Consider the following 16607-nt stretch of genomic DNA (forward strand, 5'->3'; position numbering starts at 1 on the left):
GTGAATATACTTGGTTCCTTTCCCATGTTCCATTCCCACTTTTAACCTCCAATTAGCCTAACTTCTTTGCTCCTCCTAATTCTTCCTTCCTCTTGCTCAGAACTCTATCCAAGTCCATAACTGTTTCCAGAGGAAAATTAGTCATAAAAGACAAATTAAGCACTTACTATGTACATAACACATTACTAGGAAGCTCTGAAGGTTATGAGTTCAATATGACTCTGAGGTTAAAAAAATTAAATAACAGGAAGGATGGGATACAATTTGGGAAACCTGGATTTTTCCATGTTTGTATGACATGTGAGAATTGTGAGAGGGGATAAAGAGAAGCTAAATGTTGGAAGGGACTGGAGCAACCATCATTGTCCAGCTTCTCCTTGACCTCCAATGGTCTTCTCATTTCTACAAAATCATTATATTTGTCTAACTCTGTATGCATTAGAGATATTCTTGATTGAGATGCTAGAGGAGCTTAGATCAACTTTTTGATTCTCTTCAATGTTTTCAGGAAGTCCTATAATTTTCAGGTTGCCTATCCTCGATCTATTCTTGAGGTCAATGGTTTTGTTGCTGAGGTATTTTACATTTGCTTCTATTTTTTCTATTTTTTGATTTTGTTTAACTGACTCTTGCTGTCTCATGGAGTCATTGGCTTCTGTAGACTCCATTCTTTTTGGCGGGGGAGGAGTTTTCTTCATTAACCTTTTGCAACTCCTTTTCCAATTGGTCAATTCTACTTTTGAAAGAGCTTTCCATTTGACCAATTGAGGTTTTGAGAGAATTAATTTCTTTTTGCATTTGCCCATTTGAAGATCTGAGAGAATTATTCTCATTTTGTATTTGTCCAATTGTACTTTCTAAGGTTTTGTTTTCTTGTTGCAAGGTATTAATTGTCTCTCCAAAATTTTTAAGCTCCTTCCTTATTTCTTCAAGGAAGTCTTTCTGTGCTGAAGACCAGATTGTATTCTCCTCAGAGGTCCCAGGTCTCTCTGAGTTAGGGTCTTTCCCTTCCAAGAATTTTTCTATGGATCCACCTTTCCACTGACCCTTCTTCATTTTGCTAAGACCTGAGTTGGGGAGGGGCTGGTTCACAGGAGCTTAGATCATTAAAGGCTTTACTCACTGAATACAATTTCTCCAGCTGGCCAGTAGGAGGTGCTGGTTGCCCCCTCTGGAGTGTCTGTGACCTTGCTTGAGGCCTTCTCCCTTTGCTTGAAGGGAGGAGTTGGAGCTATTGAATTCTTTTGCCTTCAATCAATGGTGGGCTTTACCCTGGCCTGAGGTCATTCCTCAGCTGGGCTGGTTCTTCTGCTCACACACCTGGGCCTGAGGCAGAAGTAGTTTGCATTTGTTTGTTAGGGAAGAAGTCTGAGTTGTAATGGGACTCAGACCAGAGGAGCCCAGGGATGGTGTCCGAAGCCTTCCTGCTCCAGAGCTCTCCCCCCAGCCCTGTGCGCAAGCTCCTGGGGGACAGCACCAACACCAGTGCCTCTGCTCCCTAGCTGACTCAAGCCCCTGCCGTCCAGCCCCATCGCCAATCCAGCAGGTCCAGCTCTTGGGCCCTCAGACTCCCGGTTCCAATTCAGCTGTTAATCTGGTTGATCGGGGGCTGATCCTCCCTCTGAGCCCAGACTCACCTGCCCGAATCTGGCCAAAGCTGCTGCCGGAGACAAATCCCGAGGTAGATGTTCTTTCTCCTGGCTTTTCTTTCTGGGTTTTGTGGGTTGGATTTCTTTTAAGAGGTTTGTTTCATGTGATAGATGGGGAAGAGATCAGGAGACTTTAGAACTGTGCCTGTCTTCTCTCCGCCATCTTGGCCAGAAGTCTCCAACTTTTTGATTCTCTAGAGCAACACAGTTACTCAACGTAATGAAAGGGAAAAATAAATAAATAAAATTTATTACAAAGAACGTCAGTTTAGCAAAATGCAGAATGTTTTATGAAAATATTAAGATCATATCAGATATAGGATGTCACATTTCCAGTGAGCTTGCACAGTTCATCAGGGGTGACAAGCTTCCAGCTGTATTTCATGTCCTGAATATTGAGGATGACATAGGTGGTGAGGAAATCCATTACACTTTTGGACAATTTTGAACAGTTTTAATTGTCAGAAAGTTTTTTCTTACAAACAACCTAATTCTACCTCTCCACACCTTCCACCTATTAGTTATAACTCTATATCTTTTGGGACTTAACCAAACAAATCTAATCACTCTTATACATGAGAACCATTTCAACATTTGGAGATGACTTTTGCATTTGCAGGTCAAATATCCCTAATTCCTTCAATTGATTCTCATATGACATATTTTCTAATGCTCTCGCTTTCCTCTTCTGAAATAGGATGCCCACAAATCAATACAGTCTGACTTGATTAGGGCAGAGAATAATAAAATTTTTCTTCTAGACACTTTACCTTTCTTAATGTAGCCCAGGATACTGTTAATTTGGGGGAGGCTTTCGAAAACCTGTTATCTAATCATGTCTTCCCATTTTATACTTGTGAGATCGATTTTTTTTAATTCAAATGTAAAACTTTATATTTGCCCCTGTTAAAATTCATCTTATTTTTCAAATCCGGTCTCAGACACTTAATAATTACTTAGCTGTGTGGCCTTGGGCAAGCCACTTAACCCCGTTTGCCTTGCAAAAACCTAAAAAAAAAAATTCATCTTATTCATATCAGCCTTTGTTCTGGTCTGTAGAGCTCTTTTAGAATATAGCTTCTTTCTTGAAATATGTTACCTATCCCTCCAAGCTTTTAAATTTGACAAACATTTCTGCCTTCATCTAAGTCAATGAGTAAAATGTCAGGCCAATGATAGAGTATTCCACAAGAAAGTTCCTCCAAGTTGACATCCTTCCATCAATTGTTATTGTTTTGATCTGGTCATTCAGCAAATTCCAAATTCACCTAAATATACCATTTTCTAACCCTTTTCTCTTTAGTTGCCCACAAAGAGAGAGAGAGAGAGAGAGAGAGAGAGAGAGAGAGAGAGAGAGAGAGAGAGAATAAGACTGTACAGGGAAAAAAATGTAGTATCCTGGAGCTAGCTCCTAGCTCTTGGGAGAGCTGATTGATAATTTTTTTTAATTCTTGAAATTGGCAAACCAAATCAGGGCATGATTTATTGTTTTGTTGATTGACTAGACTTAAAAAAAGTAAAAAAGTGATGGAGAAAAATGTTAATACTGAACATTAAACTTAAAAGTGTATCTTGCATACATTTTTGGTTGTTAAACATATATAGGTCCAATGTAATATACCATATCTGATATGATTTTAATATTTCCATAAAATGTTCTGTTTTTTTACTATACTAACTTTTTTTGTTAATTAATTTGTATTTGTTTTTTTACTTCTCATTCAATTGAGTGACTGTGAAGGAGTGAGCTGCTCCAGAGAATCAAAAAGTTGATTTGACAATGTATACCATGTGAAAATAATGTAAAGATTAACAGACTGCCTTCTGGGGGGGGGGGGAGGAAGCAAGATTGGGGGAAAATTGTAAAATTCAAAATAAACATATCTAATGTTTTCAGTGGAAAAAAAAGGTTGATCTGAGCCTCTCTAGCATCTAGGCCTTAATGAATACATAGTTAGACAAATAATTATTTTGTAGAAATGACAAATGAGGCATTTGTTTCTGTAGTTATTGATGTCTTCTTTGTTGCCTTTTTAAGGTAAACAATAACAACTTGTGACATTTACATTCTTTTAAAATTTACCTCTCTTTGTGGTATCTTCACAATTGATCTCTGAGTGATTTTAATTCAGTTTGATTCAGGAGACATTTGCTAAGTACTTACTACATAGGTGCTATGGTAGATTCTGGCAATACAAAGACACATGCAAAATAATTCCTACCTTAAGGAACTAGATAAAGACAATATGTGTACAAGTAAGCACAATACCAGCAAATTTAAAATTTGATCGTAGAATTTAGAATTGGAAAGGAGTCTCAGAGATATCTAGTTCAACTCTCTTTTTTATAAAGTAGGAAACAGAAACCAAAGAGATTAAGTAAATTGCTCAAGTTCAGTCATATTGGTAAGTAGGTTAAAGGCAAGATTTGAACACAGATCCTCTGACTCCAAATCCTATGTTCTTTCCATAACATTTCCCTACATTTTGTATCTATCACTAATTGTTTGGTCAAAATCAGTTGATTTTTTTCTCTAAAACTTCAGTTTTTTTAATTGTCATTCCCCCCTCCCCCCTTGCAAAAAACCTTAAAAAAATAAAATCAGGATCTTTACTTTTACCCAGTTCCCACTTTTCATATTATTCTAATAGGTTAAACTAGAGTTGTTGTAAATGTTCTTGTTGTTTTCATCATCATCTTTATATTTCTTTCTAATCTGATATTGATTTTGACTTTTTCTCTAATAAAACCATTTTATTCTCATGTAGATAATTGTTATAACATAGTCCATTTCATTTTTTGTGATTCTAGACCTCAACATACTGATCACATTTAGATGATTTTTTTTTTAGGATTTTGCAAGGCAATGGGGTTAAGTGGCTTGCCCAAGGCCACACAGCTAGGCAATTATTAAGTGGCTGAGGCCAGATTTGAACTCAAGTACTCCTGACTCCAGGTCCAGTGCTCTATCCACTGTGCCACCTAGCCACCCCTAGATGATCTTCTTTAGTGGTTTTTTTTTTGCAAGGCAATGTGGTTAAGGGGCTTGCCCAAGACCACACAGCTAGGTAATTATGAAGTATCTGAGGCCGAATTTGAACTCAGGTACTCCTGACTCCAGGGCCGGTGCTCTATCCACTACGCCACCTAGCTACCCTAGATGATCTTCTTGAAGAAAAAGATTCATATTATATATATATATATATATATATATATATATATATATATATATACACACACGTATGTGTATATATATATATATATATTTATTTATATATATAGACATTTTGTATATTGTTCAGTCATTTCAATCATTACTGATTCTTTGTGATCACTTGGAGTTTTCTTGCCAAAGATACTGGAATAGTTTGTCATTTCCTTCTCATTTTACAGATGAGAAAACTGAGACAAACAGGGTTAAATGATTTACCCAAGGTCACATAGCTAGTAAGTTAAGTATCTGAGATCAGATTTGAACTCAGCAAATGAGTCTTCCTGATCCAAAACTCAGTATGCTATCCACTGTGCCAAGACTTCTGAACAACTTGTGTTCCATTAATGCCTTATATTTCTTAATCATGAACCATATTTACCAACATTATCTTTGTTCTTTTCCCTCTTTGTCTCCCTACACAATGAAGTCATCAAATATTACAATATATGTTGATTTAGTTTGGAAAAGCTTTTCATTTCTTCACAGAATTTATTTCTCCATCTGCAATAACAGATGGTTATTGCATCCTGGTAATTTATTTGTTATTCTTTTAGATCATTCTAAAGTGAAATGATCAAGTGCCCCTTAAAATTATGTTTTTTTAAAAAAAACTATGAAGTCTGAATGCAAAGCATACTATGTTCACTTTTTAAACTTCTGTGTTTTTTCTTTCCCCTTAATTCTAATTTTTTTGACAACATAGCTAATAGGAAATGTATTACACATGAAAGTGCATACACAACCTATATCAGGTTGTTCATTGCCATGGGGATGGAGGAGAGAGAAGATGGTGGTAGAAAAATGTAGAACTCAAAAACTTGCAAGAAGAGGAATGTTGAAAATTAATTTTACATGTAATTATAAAAAAATAATAAAAATAAAATTTATGTTTCTTTTTGTCCTTGGGCCCATTAAGAAGTAATCCTATTCCCTGAGCCCATGGTACTATCTTCATATCTACACAGAGAGGTGATTCCTGAAGCCATGGTAGAACCTCTAAATGAATGAGCCATGAGCAGAGGTGGCATGCCAAAGCTTAAATTATTGTGGAGCTTTTGAACACTATGCCCAAGGATTTACCAGTGCCTAATATAATATGAAATGTTTTTCTGCTACTCTGCCCACTTGCCACCCAGCAAAGCCACTAGGGAAAACCACTAGCTTCCCCTTTTTTCTGAAATGTCACACACCCAAACTACCCCCGCAGTTCACTGGCATATTCTTTGCATGCTATTAAGTGTCCCAGCTGCCATTGGAACTAGGGGCTGATCAGTCGTCGATCTCTTCAGGAGCAAGGTTACCTGTAACATTTAGCCAGTATATATTAAGAATTGGTCCTCAAAGGCCATATGTCTATGATTATTGTTCTCAGACACATAAACTCCAATCTCCCATCCCACTAAGCTTTCTATTTCTAAATATATGCTTTGCACAGAATTTTCTGAATGACCATAGAACATTTTTAAAAATTATTTCTAAGTAGACACAAAAGAATTCATAAACTAATGACATTCTAATGTTTACAAATCACATTATTCTCACAACAACCCTTAAGTGAGGAGATGCAATCATTATTATCTTTATAGAATAAAGAACTGAAAGGTAAAAACAATTTAACTGTCCTGCCATGGTAAAGTCAGGATTTGAATTCAAGTTTCTTAAGGACTTTTTCCACTCTAGCATGATGTATTATCATCATCATTTTACAAAATGAAGAAACAGCAGTGAAGCTACTTTCCCATTTGTGGTTTTCTTGGCAAAGATACTGGAGTGGTTTGTATTTCCTTCTCTTGCTCATTTTATAGATGAAGAAACTGACTCCAACAGGTTTAAGTGACTTGCCCAGGTTCACTCAGCTAGTAAGTGTTGTCTGAGTCCAGATTTGAACTGAAGTCTTCCTGCCTCCAAGTCTGATACTCATCTACTGCCTCACCTAAGTCCTGTCTAGGTCATAGAGCTAAATATAGCCCAGGATGTAAGCACAGCAAATTCTGAAGAAGGGTTTTGCCCCTGGGCATTCTTATTTTCCATTCTCCTTCCCTGACCTATTGTTAGTATCTTCTCAACTGTTCATCTGACCAGATCTCTTGTCTTTCTCATCAAAATTTTTCTGCCTCTATGTCTCATCCTCTCACAGCCCTGCTTTGGAGCTAAATTGATAAAAGAATCCAAACTTAGGTTTAGTGGCTAAGAATCTCACAGAAAACAGTCCCGTTTTCGTTGAGATCTTCATGATTTAAAAAAAAAAAGAAATTAATTTTGTTAGACTCTGAAGGAAGATTGTTTAGAGGGAATTTTTTGGCCAGGGACACCTTGGCAGAGATCTTCAATTTGTAATCACCTCTTTTAGCCAGTTATAGTACCAGTCATGTGTTCAATGTCCCTTGCAGTAGAACAGAATCTAATAACAATCAGAACAACAGAATGATAAATCTGGAAGGGGGGAGTTGGGGATCAAATCTCAGAATCTGAAGAATTGTCAAGATCATTTAATCCAACCATGTCGCTTTACATATGAGGTGACTAAGACCCACATGGGTAAAAGGAAATAGAGAATTTATTTAATCTGTGTAGGCATTGCCCTCAGCATTGACTAAAAATTTTATTAATTTTGAGAGTGGGAAGTTATAGTTAGTATAAATTACTTCCTCTTCAGTTGTTCCCATACCCCAGAAAATAAGTCAATTATATGGAAATATTTGGAACTTTGTACCCTTCTTTATAATTTTTATATATTATAATTATAAGTCATTATAATTTTTACTGGAACCTGTTGATCTACCTGCTTTTCTGTGTTCTTCCTGTATACATAAGTAAATTTTCATAGAATTGGGGGATTACAACACACCTCAGAAGTCATCTAGTGTACCCAAAAGCGGATCTCCTCTGTAACATCCTCCTCCCTCTCTGTAGCTCATTTGAACTTCACAAGTCTGCTAGGAGGCAGATATTATTATTATCATCTCCATTTTATAGTGGAGGAAATGAGGCAAACAGAGGTTAAATGATTTGCCGAGGGTCACTTAGCTAGTATGTGAGGCTGAATCTAAACTTGCATCTTCTCAACTCCAGAGCCAATGATTTATCCACTATGCCATATCCTTGTATCTCAAAAAATTATGCTAATGTTTTAACAAGTAACGTTTGTAAAAACACTCTGAATTTTGCAATACATTTTACATATATTTTCTCATTAGATCCTCATGATAATTCTGTGTGGTGGGTGTCATTATTTTCCCTATTTTACAGATGAGAAACTGAGGCTTTGAGATTTGTCTAAAGCCACAGTAGTAAGTTTTAGAGGTAGAATTTGAACTCATCTTCTTGACTCCAGGTCCAATATTCACTATGCCATTCTAGTTGATGTTATTTATAAAATCTTGGACAGATGACTTAATTTCTCTGGACCCTATATTTTTCATGTCAAACAAGTGTATTTAGATGGATAATCACTAAGGTCCCTGCACTTGAATGTTTACAATGACCATGGACTCACTACCTATTGAGATAGCCAAAACTTCAGTTATAAATATATTATGTTAATAATGTTAATATCTTCCTCTCCATAACTTTTATCTTTTGGCAGAAAGTAAATCATTCAATGGAGTAACAGCGCAAATTTGTTTCCTCTTCCATATGCAATTTTATTTCACAAACATTTATATTGAATACCTACTATATGTAAGGACCTTTCCTAGGTTCAGTGCTTCAAAAATAAGTGTGATAAAGACACTTCTCTGAAATAGCTCACAGTCTATAAAGGGAGGAAAACTTTGTACGCAGATAACTAGAATGCAAAGGAAACGGACAAAGAGCTATGAGAAACCTGAGGAAGGAAGTAATAATGTCAATTGGAGAGATCAGGGAAGATTTCTTGAACAAAGTGATACCTAAAGGGGGCCTTGAGAAGACAAAAATAAAGGGTAGATGAGATTCATCTAGATATGAGTAAAGGCAAATGGGAGATGATAGGACAAAAATAGTGGTTAGCAAGTGGTCTGTACATAGTCTAATGCATAAAGGAAAACATTATAGAAAAAATAAGTATTGTGAAAGGTCTTGCATGTCAGGATCAAGAGTTTGTATTATATCAATAATAAATATAGTATTTTACAAAAGTTATCTTATCCTCACAAAAACTCTAGGAGAAAGGGTCAGTTATTATCCTTTATACAGATGGGGAAACTGAGGCAGATGACTTTTCCAGAGTCATACACCTAAATAAGTATCAGAGGCAGGATTTCAACTCAGCTTTTCCTGAGGGCCACTTTGGTGCCTAGGTGGCAGGGAGCCACTGTAGATTTTTAAATATGATATCATCAAAACCGTACTTTGGGGAGATTTTCCTTGGGTAGAAAATTTTAAATGATATTGGAGAGATAAGAGAGATAAAAAGAAAGGAGGCTAATCTCTGCCTTTATTTTTGCATGGGATATTAGATCTTTAGATAGCTAGGCTTGCCCAAATACCTACTTCCAGAGTATTACAGATTGTCAGTGTTATTTCTAAAACATTGTATCGAGGATAAAGAACAATGGGACTATTGCCTCCTTTGTTATATACATGAATGCCAAAGTTCACCTTGGTTTTGGGGGGGCTGCTATTTTATACTATTACCTCATTGAGCTTGCGGTCCACTTAAATCCCCAGATATTTTTTCTAGTTAACTGCTAACCATACTTTCCCCCAACTTGTAAAGTTGATTTTTAAAAATTCAGGTCCAGGGTTGTGCTGAAGTCAGCTGTACTGACCCTCAAGACCTCATTCTTAAATCTTTAAAGTAAACATTTATATCTCAAAAATCAGCAAATGATACAAATCAGAGCTTGATTTATTATTTTGTTGATTGTCTAGACTTAAAGTGATTAAGGAAATATTAGTAATGCAGATTAAACATAAAAAATGTGTCCTGGACTTTTGTTTTAAATGTTTACCAGCACACTTCTGCATGTGTCCTTATTCAATTATATCTTCTATCTAACACACCAGGTCCTTTTCCTGTATACATTTATCCCTTCCATATCATGGGGGATAGAGGAACACAACCCCCACAATCTGAAAAATCTGCAAAAAAAGTTTTTGACTTTCCCTTTGTACTAGAGAAGTCTGAATTATTATGGTATTAAAAGATAAAATATGTTAATATTATACAGTATTATTTATATATCTTTTATATATGTATATACATATTATATCACTGATAAGTCATTGTTCTTGGGAGTAAGGTGGGAAATGACACAACATTCTTATGCATTTCTGAGTGTCTAAATTTTTTCTGTGTCATCTGCTGACCTTTACGTGTCATCTGTGGCTTCCCCAAAACTCCCCAAATTCCTGTTTAATTTCTTTCTTTTTTTTTAAGGTTTTTGCAAGGCAATGGAGTTAAGTGGCTTGCTCAAGGTCACACAGGTTATTATTAAGTGTCTGAGGCTGAATTTCAACTCAGGTACTCCTGACTCCAGGGCCAGCGCTCTATCCACTGCACAACCTAGCTGCCCCCCCCCATTTAATTTCTTAATGCTAACTTGAGATATATGAGAAACCATAATGGGGAATGTTACTATATGGAAGGGATAATTCTACAAACACATTTTTGATTCTGTTTCTAGGTGCTACCCAGACCTAGGCACATTACTATCCTGTCAAAGTCCATTTTTTTTTCTTCTAACAAAGAAATAAGATGTTTTCCTTCTCAAGAAATAAAAACTACTTGAAAAACTAATAGCAATAGTTCCCTTAGATTAAAATTGGCATCAGTATTTATATAATCTTTAGATTCATTTGGAAGTAAGGGGTAAGGGAAACTTAATAAACATTTATTTATCTCTAAACATTTATTAAGCACTAATAATTGTAAAGAGCTTGGTTCATAAATACTATAGAAATACTGGTGATGCTGGTGATAATGATGATGGTGGTGGTGCTGATGATGTTTAGGCACTATGTTAAGTATTGGGGTTAAAAATAAATACAGAATGTGTTTAAAACTTGATTATCTTTACAGCTTTTTAATCAGTGAAAATAAATCCATCTTTGTCCTACTATTTCTCTAGTAGCTGTGAAATCAACTGTTTTTTTGGAATCTTTCTGAAATAAAAATGGCTAGAGCTTGTTATAATAAGATGATACAAGGCAGTATTTATTGATAACCATGCTAGAGGTTTGGGGTGGAAGTCTTGGTCTCCCAAACTTTGAATGAACAAAAAAAAAAAACCCAACAGATCAATATGTAATCTGAAAAGGGTTTCAACAATTAACAGTTGAAGTTAGCTTTATACCTGTTTACAGTTTTGGAAATAAATGCAGGTTTCATTTTTCTTATGTTTAATGAAAACTGGCTTAATATTTGTAACTAGGATCAAGAGTAAAAAAACTGCATAAATTTGCACATTGAAAAATGGAGCAAGGGGCGGCTAGGTGGCATAGTGGATAAAGCATTGGCCCTAGAGTCAGGAGTACATGGGTTCAAATCCGGTCTCAGACACTTAATAATTACCTAGCTGTGTAGCCTTGGGCAAGTCATTTAACCCCATTTGCCTTGCAAAAAAAATTGAAAGAAAAAAAAGAAAAATGGAGCAAGTTAGTTTGCTGTAGCAGAGTACTGACTATTTGGGGAAAATAAGAAATTGAAGACTACCATTCAGATTCTTTCAACAAATTAAACCATTTGATGAAATGATTGGAATTAACTGAGCCAAAGTGATTCTGCATTCTTCATTAGTTATTAGCACTTTGTAACAATATATAACAGTTTACAATATATATATAAGCTGTAGTTATAAACATTTTGTGCCATTAAAGCTCTTAAAAAAAAAAGTACAAAGACAGTTCCTACCTTTAAGAAGTTCATAATCTAATGAAGGAAGCCAAAAGGAAACTGAAAATCTGGAGGTAGGGTGAAGGTCACAGACAGAGGGAATGTGGAACAGACATATGATATTCATGGAATTGAAACCAAGCAGAGAGCTGGTCTGAAATTCTGAGTCATTGGCTTTTGGAGTGCTTGCTTTGCCCTCCAGTCCTTGGATCAGAGGGGAGGAACAGCTGAGGTTATTGATGAAGTTTTGAGTATCAAAGCTGAAGCAATGTCCATGATGATGGTATTTCTGGTAAAGAGTTTGTCCTCAGGGAAGAATGATGTCCCATAGTCAAAACAAAGAACAACTAGTGGGAAATAAAGAGGAAGTAATATAATTGTTCATTTTGGATATCCTGTTTCCAAGAAAGTTAAAACAGAAAACAAGTACTATGAAAAATTGTTATCAAAAGTAAAACGTTTCTTTCCCTTAGGGAAAGGGAGAAGTGACATGTTTAAAAATGAGTATATGGTTGATAAATAACTTTGACCTTTTACCAGTGAGGGATTTGATGTCTACTGTCCACTTTGACTTTACTGATAAATCATTGTTCTTGGGAATGAAGGGGGAACCACACACACAGCATACTTAAACCCTTTGAACTCTTCCAGAAGATTCTCTGAATTTTAGCTAAGCTAACTGGTTCCTATTCTCCAACATTAGTAATCTGGCTCTTCAAGGGTCTCCTTTAATAGATATTATGGTTCTGTAGGGCTCAGTCCTTGCCCTGGCTGAAGATATAGATCAACCAATCAACCAATTAAACACTTATTAAGTGCCTACCATGTGCCAGGCAAAAAATCTCCTTGAATTTGTAACTTGAAACTGATACATAGATAAGACGGAGAATGGCAGAATGATGATCCTCCCTCCACCACCCCCCATTCTCTACTCCCCAAAATTCTGACAGGTGAAAATGCGAGGTACTCACAGGATGACTCCTATCACAAGATATAATTCATTAGGGATAAATGTAAACAGATGTACAGGTACAGGATATAGGAGATATGTTTAAGAAAGTTCCCTGTGAAGAAGACAAGGAGGTTTTAGTGGATTCCAAGCTCAATACCCAGACATTAGGTGACTCAGTGGATAGAATGCTTTATCTGGAGTCAGGAAAACCTGAGTTCAAATCTAACCTCAAACACTTTTACTAGTTGTGTGAACCTGGGCAAGTCACTTAACCCCATTTGCCTCAGTTTCCTCATCTGTGAAATGAACTGGAGAAGGAAATGGCAAACCACTCCAGTGTCTTTACCCCAAAAACAAACAACCTAAATTGGTTCATGAAGAGTAAGACACTTCTAAAATGACTAAGCTCAAGACAGAGTATCACAAAATCATAGTACAATTTTTACCCTTAATAGCTTAAAATTACACTAAGAATTTTGTTATATCCTGTATTGTTCAACAGATAGCTAGGTGGTAAAGTGCAGTGGTGTCAAATTCACAGAGAAACAGATCCCTGTAACTGCTGCAAATTGTCTTTAAAAACCGCAAGTTGACATCATCTATGTCGTAATGTATTTTGTTCTGTTAAGCATTTCCCAATTACATTTTAATCTGGTTCTTGCCTCACTCAGGTGTTTTGGGAACTTGCAGCCTCCTTTGATATCTCTGGTATAGTGGGAATGATTTTGGTTTGGGAATTAGAAAGACCTGAATTCAAATTCCTTGCCCCAGTTACTAGCTCAGTGATGACAGACAAGTCACTGAACCTCTGTCATCTTAAAATGAGGGTAATGGACTTGATGGTTTCTAAGGTGTCTTTCAGATCTTAGTGTAATGAATATGAGGCAGTATTGTATTGTGATGACAAAAACAAAACTATTGTAATTGCAAACTCAATAAAGGGATAATGTATAGAATAAACATGATTATTTTTGGTTAGATCACAAATAAGAATATTATATGTGAGACTGGGTACCACATTTTATTTATTTATTTGGGGGGATAAAGTGACTTGCCCGGAGTCTCAAAGCTGGGAGATATCTGAGGTCACATTTGAATTCAGGCCCTCCTGACCCCAGGAGGTCTCTTCCACCTTTGCAATTCTATATAGGCGGTTTCTTGAAGGCCTCCATTTCCAAAAATATTTCTCCTACCATTATCTAAATTTCTACCATTAGGGAGTCATTTTTTTTTAATTGAACAAATCTTTGTAGGTGATGTTTTAAAATGTTTTCCAGAAAAGGATGCTAACAGCTTAATATGAGGGGAATTTTCCCTAAGAAAGAATGTTAGGGATGAAAACACTCTATAATTTCCCCCAGATCTTAACAGAGCTTAGGAATCACAAAAGTGGGGCCAGTTGGCCCTAACTCCCCAACAAGGTTATAAGATGTATGTCAATAAGTTATTTGATCAGTGGATCTCTTCCCAAGACCATTCAGGGATCTCTCTCTCAGCTCTACCACCCCTTGATCTTCCTAGATACAAAGATAATTATCATTTTTGGAATTTCCAGGAGCACTATTATAAGTAATATTGGTCTAGTGGAAGAAACACTCAAAGTCAAAGATTCAAAGTCAGAGAGTCTGTCACTGACTGACTATGTCATCTTGGGCAACTCTATTGTTGCTATTATTGTTAATATTTAATGAATAGTAGTAATTATTATAGATAATACTTGACATTCAATGATTTATGTTTATGGATCATTTGGCATACATTAGTGCATTTGAGCCTCATAACAACACTGTGACATAAGTACTATGGGTATTATCCCCAGTTACTGATTTGGAAACTGAGAGTCAACAAGGTCAAGTGAGTGGTCCCAAATCACCTGATTAGTAAGTACCTGAGCCAGAACACAAAATTAAGATATCTAGCTCCAATCCTGTCTTTTTTTTTTTTTACTGTTTTTTTTTTCTTGGCCTTTGCATGCAAAGTGAGGACATTATATCTACCTACTCTTTACCACATAAATCTATTGAGAATAAAACTGATATAAAGTCAGATTCCTGAAAAAAATGCTTTCTGTGCATTCAGGGTTATAAATGATTATTATTTTAGTTTCTTGCCAAGAGAAGAAAGGTTATTAGTAAAAGTACTTTAATTAAAATATGTTCTGAAAAACAGTATTTTGGTTTCCCTCTCTAATGTATTCATTATGTAATATTATATTTTATAACTATCCATGTATAAGTCTTTTCCCAGAAACAGTCAGGGGCCATGTCATTTGCTAGCAGTATTCTGTATACAGTTGATACTTGAATATTTATTGAATTGAATTGATTAAATATTTGGAGGAACTTGGAAATGGATTAGGGCACAGAGGGAAGAATACTGAAGCAATGTGATAGAATGATAAAAGCCCAAGATTTAACATTAAAAACACCTGGGTCCCAGACTTTGCTCATTGCTACCTATATGAACTGGAATTCCAGGTTTCAGATTCCTTACCTGTTTAGTAAGGTTAGACTAGATCCTCTCCCAATTTTTTTCAGATTTGGGATTCCAGTTACTATCTTTCTATCCAGAACAATCAAGGACTGATTGATTTAGATACACTTGATGTCAAGAGATGGCATTACTTTTTTCCTGAAATTTCTTTCAGTTTGAGATTTTGAAAACCCAACTTAAGGGTTGAATTTAAGGATAGTTTTTAGCACTTTTGAGTTTTATGTTATGATCTTTTTGTCTATGACCAAATTGATTCCTAAAGTAGATATAAGCCTAGACAGAAAATCAGGATTTTAAACCCAGGGTGTCCACAGTGTAACTCATCTTGAATAAGTCATTTTCCTGATAAAGAATTCAATTTCTTCCTCTTGAAAAGGAGGAACTGGATCAAGGGGTAGGAAGAACACTAGCCTGGAATCAAGAGGAATTGAGTTCAAATCCATTCTCAGATACTAGCTGTGTGACCTTGGGCAAGTCACTTAACCAGGGCCATTTCCAATTGTCCTGATTCATATCTGACCACTGGACCATAATGGCTCTGAAGGAGAAAGTGAGGCTGGTAACTTAGCACAGCACTCCAATCCAATTCATGTGCTTGTCATGGTATTACCATCCTGATGTCATGATCTTCTTTGAGAACAAAGGACAAACATCATCATTCATCATGTCTGGACTAAATGGTCCAGACATGATGAATGATGATGTTTGTACCTAGTGTTGACATTCCATGATTGAATCCATTAATTGATTTTAAGTTTTGACTATCTCTATTTAGAGTAAGTGCTTTTCCCATAGACTCAGAGTTAGCATTTTGCTCAGCCCAGGATTCTCACATAGGAGTCAATCATCCACACTTCTAAACCTTTGTTCATTATGATATATTCACTCTCGCTTTGTTCCAGGCTGAAAATCTGCTTCCAAAACTAATCTCTCTGCTAATGCTCTTAGTCCCATCCTTTTCCATTGGAAGTCTCATTGATCATTTTATCCTCTCTCTCTCTCTCTCTCTCTCTCTCTCTGTCTGTCTTTCTCTTCACTGCTCCTTTACTATCTATCAACATAAAAGTCTCTCCTATGTAAATATAACCAAAAGTTCAAACCCCATTTATACACAACTGTTTTCTTTAGTATATTGATTGTAGTTTGTTGTTTGGGGTTTTTTTAAGTTTATTTTGCAAAAAAAAAAAAAACAAACTTAGTAAAGTCAATTCTTTTTTGATGGATATATGCCATACAACATAGTATGGTGAAGGAGGAAGGGACCTTGGAACAAATAAAGTTAAAACTTAGACTATTAAAATTATGCTGTTTTCACCATCTCTATAGAAACTTTAAAAATCAACCAGTCCAATACCCTCATTTTATAGTGGAGGAAACTTGGACTCAAAGAGAGTAAGTGATTTCTCCAGTCACATAGTTAGTAAGTGACAAATAACTTCATTAATATTCTTCATCGTTGACTCCCCATCTTCTCCAAACCCA

At 35.9% G+C, this 16607-nt stretch overlaps 1 protein-coding gene across 2 annotated transcripts in view; it reads left to right on the forward strand.

The window, feature by feature from the left end:
- Window positions 1-16607, forward strand: part of RIN3 (Ras and Rab interactor 3) — a 146268-nt gene that overhangs the window by 99311 nt on the left and 30350 nt on the right. The gene's annotated exons all lie outside the window — the stretch shown is intronic.

This window comes from Macrotis lagotis, chromosome 4, assembly GCF_037893015.1.
Source record: "Macrotis lagotis isolate mMagLag1 chromosome 4, bilby.v1.9.chrom.fasta, whole genome shotgun sequence".
NCBI lineage: Eukaryota > Metazoa > Chordata > Mammalia > Peramelemorphia > Peramelidae > Macrotis > Macrotis lagotis.